This window comes from Ochotona curzoniae, unplaced genomic scaffold (assembly GCF_017591425.1).
Source record: "Ochotona curzoniae isolate NIBS_2020 unplaced genomic scaffold, NIBS_Ocur_1.0 scaffold_4701, whole genome shotgun sequence".
In the NCBI taxonomy this organism is placed as follows: Eukaryota; Metazoa; Chordata; class Mammalia; order Lagomorpha; family Ochotonidae; genus Ochotona; species Ochotona curzoniae.
Window position 1 is genome coordinate 77,061,598 of NW_024467122.1, and position 7,687 is coordinate 77,069,284.

A 7,687-nucleotide genomic window follows, 5' to 3' on the forward strand; every position below is an offset into this window, starting at 1 on the left:
GTTCCACAATGTTTCAAAAATTGAACCAGCTCTACTTGTAAACAATATCTAATATGGCTGCAGAATGTGTCCCTACCATACATAACCTTTAGGTCTTCATTATATGATAATCATAAAGTTGTAATGATTGGACCAGTGTAATGGATGAATTGGCTAATTCTCCCCTTGCAAGTGTCAGGATTCTGCATGGCTGCTCCACTTCCCGTTCTGTTCCCTGCTTGTGATCTGGGAAAGCAGCAGAGGATGGGACTCTGCATCTGTGTGGGAGACTCCTGGCTTCTGGTTTCAGATCAGCTCAGCTCTGACCATTGTGGCCATTTGGGGAGTGGACCAGCAGATAGGCTCTTTCCCTGTCTCCTTCTCTCTGTAAAATCTCATCTGCCTTTCCAATAAAAATAAATAAATCTTAAAAACTGTTAGCTATCAAAATCATACCATATCAGTATAAGATATTCCAGGTTATTTTATAAGGTTTATTTATTTTAACTGGCTGGGGACTTCTCCCTGTCTCTCAGGTGGCTGCCAAGGGTGGCCCCTGCACAGGGCTAAGCCGGGGACCTCTCCCCACCCCTCAAGCAGGTGGTTCAGGCATCAATTTCACCGGGAGAAGCCTTTGGGCCTCCTGGGGACTTGGAAGTGTGGGCTTATAGGAAACCTGAGGGATGGCACAGCAGGAAGCAAGTGGAGACCTGAGGGGTTCATGTCCAGGTGAGAAATTACTACAGAGGGACTTCTGGGGACAAAGCCACTGTATGTGCAAGTAAGCAACGGGGCTGAGACCCTGCGGTTTGGAGGGGGAAACAGGGGGAACCTATGAGGGTCGAACTGAAGTACCAGTACATGTGGGAGATCTGAGCTAGAGTAGCGAACATTGACCACTGAACACCACTCACTGATACACACTAAAACTAGGGCTGGGCATACCTGGCAGGGCTAGATCACAGTACTCACCAGTGAGAGTTGAAAGAGGGGATAGGTGATATTCGGCTGGGCCACGACACTAACCGGTATGTGAGAGAATCAGGTCTGGAGACAAAATCAGTAGGGGTTTGTGGGTTCACCACGGCGGGCGGAACTGCAATCTCCACTGGCATGTGCAAGAGCTGTGGCTGGGGACAGGGTTAGTTGGGGAGCTAAGAGGATGCCCCGGCTGGGTTGGAGTTCCCACTGGTTAGTGCGAGAGCCAGAATGGCGGCAGCAGACTGAGCTGGACCTGGCTACAGCCTCCCTTAGCATGAGTGTGGACTGGGTCTGAAAAGTGCCAGACTGGGCTAGACTCCAGCACCTCCTGGTACTCGTGAAAGACAGGGTGGATGTAGAGTGGGCTGGGTTAGGTCTTGGCTCTTGCTGAACCATGTGAGCTGTGTCTGAGTGTGGACCAGGTGTGGCTGGGCTGCAATACCCAAATAGGAATAAGCAGAATGGGTGTGGGCTGGTTGAGTATGGGCATTGCTCTTGCCAGGACAGGGAGTGAACAAAGTCAGCCTGGGCGAAGGACCCACAGGTGTGCATGAAATCTGCCACTGGGAAGAGGTCTGATAGAGGATATTGGGAAACTCCTTTGTCAAGACCCATGTTCCTGCATGTGAGCACAAAACCAAGGCAAGGAGTAGCCCAGACCAGGCCAAGTTATACTACTCACCGGCATACATGTAGGTCAGTTCTAGGGGCAGACCAGGCTGGACCAGTTAAAAACACCCACTGGAATATCTGATAACTGGGACGGGGTGCAGGAGGGACCAGGTTGGGCCACAACACCAACCAGTTCACATTAGGGCCAGGACAGGAGGCAGGCTGGGCCAGTCTAAGCTGCAGCACCCACCAGCAGGATCTGGAGTTGGGGGTAGGCTGGACTGAGCCAGGCTGTACAATGCTCTGCTGAGCCATGCCAGTCTGGGGGCAATGGGTACTGAATCCATGAGCCCCAGGGGTTGGGGGTGTAGTGGGGCTCAGGTCACCTGGCCCGGGGCCTTGGGCCCACCTGTGAGAACAGTCCTTCATTGGAAAATAGGGAGCAGTGGATGGCAGGTCCTGATGCACATGCAGAAGACATCTGGTACAACAGCAGAGGGAGGAGAACGCAGCAAGCTGGACAACCACTCTAGCCAAACGGTGACAGTACAAAATCTGGGTGAATGGAGACTGTAAGGTCAACTATGTCAGCCAATGGACCTTGAGAGGGATTCCTCACCCTTGGATCAGTGAGATCAAGAGCATTTCAGAACTACCAAACCCTCCTGGGAAGAACCCTTAGAGCAGGTACCACCTCAGGACCCTGGGTTGATACTGGGTGGCCGTTTCCCATCCCTGGGTACCGGGGTGGTTGGGAGGCTGGGTATGGCTTCTCCCCTTGTCTCCCCGCTTTCCCCAGAAACAGAAAGAAAAAGAAATTTTGGAAACAATGATCATACCCCCTAACCTTTGGTCCTTCCCACCCTGATCAACTATATAAACATAAATTTGTTTTTAAACCCAGTAAAAAAAATATAGTCATAACAATAAGAAAAAAAGATGATTGAAAAAGGAGATTTACAGAGAGATTGAGGTCCTTCCCCCACTGCTTTCCCAGGCCACAGCAGTGAGCTCAATGGGAAGCAGAGCAGCCCGGATACAGATGGTGCTCATATGAGATCTCGGTGCATGCAAGGCAAGGATGTAGCCACCATGTCAGGCTAAGTTTAAGATATTCTGAAGAGGGGAAGGTGTGTGGTGTATACAGGAACTCTACTATCTGCTCAATTTTTCTGTAAATTCTAGCCTACACAAAATAAAATTTGTTCAAAAACCAAGAGGAGAACAAACCAGGGAGGTACACTAGGAAGCAACTGCTCACAGGAAACAAAACTACAAGTTATGCCGTTACCGAGGAGAGTGTAGGGTTAGCCACAAGGCCAATGGTAAAGACTGTAAAACAGTCAATCCTTGTTATGCTCAGTCAGGCTATCCTGTGGGGTGGCCCCTAATATTTATGGCTCAAAATGCAAGACAACAAATACTGTTCTTTTTGAATCATCCGACATCGGAGTGCAGCAGGTTAAGGCGCTGCCAACAATAACAAGTGTCCCACAGCCAAGCACTGATTTGAGTCCTTGCTGATCCTGCTCCTTGATAATTGCCTTGGGAAAGTAACAGAAGATGGCCTAAGTGCTTAGGTGCTTTCTAGCTGTGTGGGCGTTACCTGCATAGAGTTGTGGGTCCCTGCCTTAGGCTAGGCTCAGTCCTGGCCATGTGGACATTTAGGGGGTAAACTGGTGGAAGGAAGATCTTTCTTTCTCTCTGCATCTCTCTCTCTCTTTGCCTTTCAAATAAACAAATCTATAAAAATTTTCTGCAATGTGAAAATAGAATAACACGGGAACTCCTCATCCTTTCCATGTCCTGTACTGGTGTGTTGTCTAACTGGCCCTCCCAGGGAGTATTGCATTTTCTAGAACACGGGCACTTGCTTACTGGCTCTTTTCTGTTGGTGTGGGGCAAGACTCAAATAGCATCAATTTGCCAAAAACAGAGGACCTCATCTTGAGTTAGCATTCACAAAAACGTAAGAAATCTAGCACAAATGATGCCTATGGAAGAAAAAGTGTGACAAGAGATCATGCAAAATGCATAGTAGAAAACAAACTATGCAACAAAATAAATCTGCCCTTGGGTTCAATTTTCCTACCAACTTTTGCAGTACACTCTAACTTTCCCAAGAAATCAACAACAAGGCTAAGATTGTGACTTTCCCCTCAGCCCAGCCTGGGCTGTCAAGGGAAAAGGGTTTTGAAACAAAAGAAGAACTGAGAAAGTTTTTAGGACACAAGTGGCAGCAGTGTGGCCGAGTAGGCACAGGATGCTTCCCCTCCCCCCCCGCGGGTTGTCCCAGAGCTTCTAGGTGACAGAAAGAATTGCCTGAGTATCAGGCAAGTGTGCCCAAGCATGGGAATCCGAAAGAGCAGGGGCTCTGGGGAGCTGAATCGCAGAGTTCTGCCTCCTTACTCTTTGTGGGTGGCTAGGCAAAACGGGAAGCTCTTCAGGCATGACTTGCAGAGGCGTGGATATTCAATCCTGCCCTTGCAAGTGGGGAGCGGTGAGCATCTGTACTCCAGTTAGACAGTGAGCTTGAGGGGTGCTTCTCTATGCCCTCTGTGTGCAGTGCAGCCCAGGAAAGAGAAGAGAGATCCCTGGTGTGGAGGGGTGTCATGCAGGGCAACATTCACTGTCTCTCAAGTGCACAGGGCTGGGAGGGCCTAGGCTCAACCTGCCTTGATGGAGCTTCACAGGAACCATGGGCTGATGAGGAAATGCAAGGATGAGGGGGCTGGAGAGATTTCTGGAGGAGGAAGATGGAGCAGAGAAGCTGCCCGTGGAGCCCCCTAAAGAACACACATGTCCCCCCCTTCTCCTGACACCACAATAGTCAACCTTCTACATTGGGAGCATTTGGTGTGAGAGCCTTGCAAATAACTCTAATTAAACAACCGCCTCTCTGCCTCTTCTGGAATTCACTGGACCCTGGCCAAAGGGCGAACACTCCATTCTCTGCCCTGGACCCGGTACGGCTGGTGGAGGGAGCAGGAGAGGTGACATGGCATAGAGTGACAGACTGGAGTTCACCACTGCTTTCCTGAACTTGACCAAAATTCTATGGGGCTTACGGTAAACATGTAAAAGTGATGGAAAAGAAAGATGTGATTAATCGTGTCTGAGAGCAAAGAGAAACACTGAAACGCATTTGTGTTCTATCTGATGTTTCTATCTTACACACATCAATAAATCCAGCAAAATGGCCAATATCTTAAGCTGACAGTTTTATGTTACAAATGCTAACCAAAATTCAATTTCAGGTGACTGGTGTGGTGGTACAGTGAACAAAGCCACCACCTGCACACCCAGTGAGCGTGGGTTCAAGTTCCAGCATACCACTTTCTGATCCAGCTCCCAGCTAACACGGCTGGGAAAAGCAGTGCAAGATGGTGGAGCTGGAATTCGAACTTACACAAGCTTCTCTTTGGAATACACATCCTTATTTTAAAAATCTTTCAGTATTTTCTTGTTGTCCCCTTTGTGCTTCAGCGCAGGTGAAATTTGCATCTAATGCGGGTGAAGTTTGCATCTCCTCCGTGACGTTGAAACAAAACTCTGAACAATTGTTTCCTGGGTCTTTCAATCTCATGCACATCTCATTCTTTCACATCCTTTGCACACAGGCAAGGCAGGGCTATTTGCTTTCATATGTCATCTTCTTTTTTTCTTTTTTTAGATTTGTTTTATTTTTATTGGAAAATCAGATATACAGAGAGGAGAAGAGACAGAGAGGAAGATCTTCAGTCCGATGATTCACTCCCCAAGTGAGCGCAACGGCTGAAGCTGAGCCAATTTGAAGCCAGGAGCTTGAAGCCTCTTCCAGATCTCCCATGCCGGTGCAGCATCCCAAGGCTTGGGACCATCCTTGACTGCTTTCCCAGGTCACAAGCAGGAAGCTGGATAGGAAACAGGGCCACCAAGATTAGAACCAGCACCCATATGGATTCCCAGGCATGAAAAGCAAGGACTTTAACCGCTATGCTATCGTGCTGGGGCCCTCAGGATTTTATTTGTAAGAAAGCAACCCGGGCCCGGTGCGGTGGCGCAAGTGGTTAAGGTCCTCGCCTTGCACACCTGGGATCCCATATGGGAACCGGTTCTAATCCTGGCGGCCCGCTTCCCTTCCAGCTCCCTGCTTGTGGCCTGGGAAAGCAGTCGAGGACGGCCCAAAGCTTTGGGACCCTGCACCCGCGCGGGAGACCCAGAAGAGGCTCCTGGCTTCGGATTGGCATAGCATCGACTGTTGCGCTCACTTGGGGAGTGAATCATCGGACGGAAGATCTTCCTCTCTGTCTCTCCTCTCTGCATATCCGCCTTTCCAATAAAAAAATAAAATAAATCTTTAAAAACAAAAAAGAAAGCAAACCAGGAGTCTTCCTTTGTGGATTCTGCACTCCATCTTCCTGGCCTCGCTCCTTTTGCACTATGAGCTCACTGGATGTGAATCTTACATGCTGCCGCCAGATGGCACCAGAGAACAGAGAAAAGCAAAAGTCCACTCCCAAAGAGCCTTTGTGTTGTTGACAAGAGCCGTGCAGGCTCAGGGAAACTGCACTGTCCTGAGTCACAGGCGCCTGCCTTACCCTTCATGGAAGGGCTGTGTCTGTGCGCCCTACAGAGACGCGGCTCTAGAGCTCTATGGTGTAAACACACAGACCTTGGGATTCTTGCTGGGAGGGGAGGGTGGTTCTCTGGAAAAAATGTGGGAAAACACTCGGAAATGTATTCCTGCTCAACTTGCTAAAAACCCTCCCTCCAATGTAGTCAGACAAGCAACACTATGTGCTGGAAAGACAGGAAAAGGAAATGATCCCACAGCCCTAGGCTGTGAAGTGCGTTTTCCTTTTACCGCTACAAGTCCTGTGGCTTCTCATAAAACCCACAGCAAAGACCACAGCGGAAAACGAAACATTAGTTGCTTAAATGCATGGTAAAACATTTGAGACATGATTGGCTAACAGCCGAACACAGGGTACTGTATCTGTGTGCGATGGGATTCGTGCAAAGACCCGGAACAAGAAGATCCCATTGGCAGAATGAGATTCCTGTAGGAATCTCCAATCCCCTGTCTTCTTTAGCTTCTTAGCAGTGTCCCTCTAACATACAGACACACCTTTCCTTCTCCTCCCTGGCCACATGCAGGGAAAAGAAGGAAACCAGCCCCAGAGGGAGAAGAGCAGCGAGCCTCCCTCCATGCTCTAGAGAAGCCTAGGACACTGCCTGGCACTCCCTAGCACCAGCAAGACTTCCACTCTTGGGGCCAACATTGTGGTGCCATGGAGAAGGTACCACCTGCCGTGCCAACAGCCCACATGGAAGCCAGTTTGCCTCTTGGCTGCTCCGCAACCAACTCAGCTTCTTGCTAATGCACCTGAGAAAGCAATGGAAGGTGGCGCAAGTGCTTGGGTCGCTGCCATCCATGTGGGGCAGTTTTGGCTCCTGTCTGACTCTCACAGTCAGCCATTTGGGGAATGAGCCAGGCTATGGAAGATCTCTCGTCTCTCTCTCTCTCTCTGCTCCAACTCTGCCTTTAAAAAACAAAGATCTTTACTCCTGTACCCGGTGGTTTAATTTGTGATATGGAGAAGCTGCAGATGCTGGTGGGCTCCTCCAATGCCCTTTTCCTAGCTGGTTGCACTGCCTTTTGCCTCGTCTCTGATGGTGACACTTCTTCAAACTGCACGTACTAGGGAATGTGGCAGTCTCCCTTTCTGCAGGTATGACACCGCTGATGAGTAACGCAGAATTGACACTTTGCTCAAACACAAATAATGTGTATGTTGTCTGTGCTGAAGTTGGGGCAACTGGGAGGTTTTTGTCTTTCTTTCCTCCCCCACCCTCTTCAAACCCTTCTGTCATTGTGCCCTGTCTATCTTTCCGTGGAATCGTGGGCAGAACTCCCAGTTCACCCACTCACTCCTAACCCTAAAGGGCAGCCTCATTTTTGATGCATCAAAAAGTCAACCGCACACTCTGTATGTTGTTACATGTATCGATGGCTCTGTGAGTATATTCAAAAGCCGTCTCAATGCCTGTTTGTGGAGGATAGGAAAGTGATATGGCCTTTGAAGTTGGCTTTGAAATAATCCAGAAAGAAAAGAAGAAAGAAAACACAGCC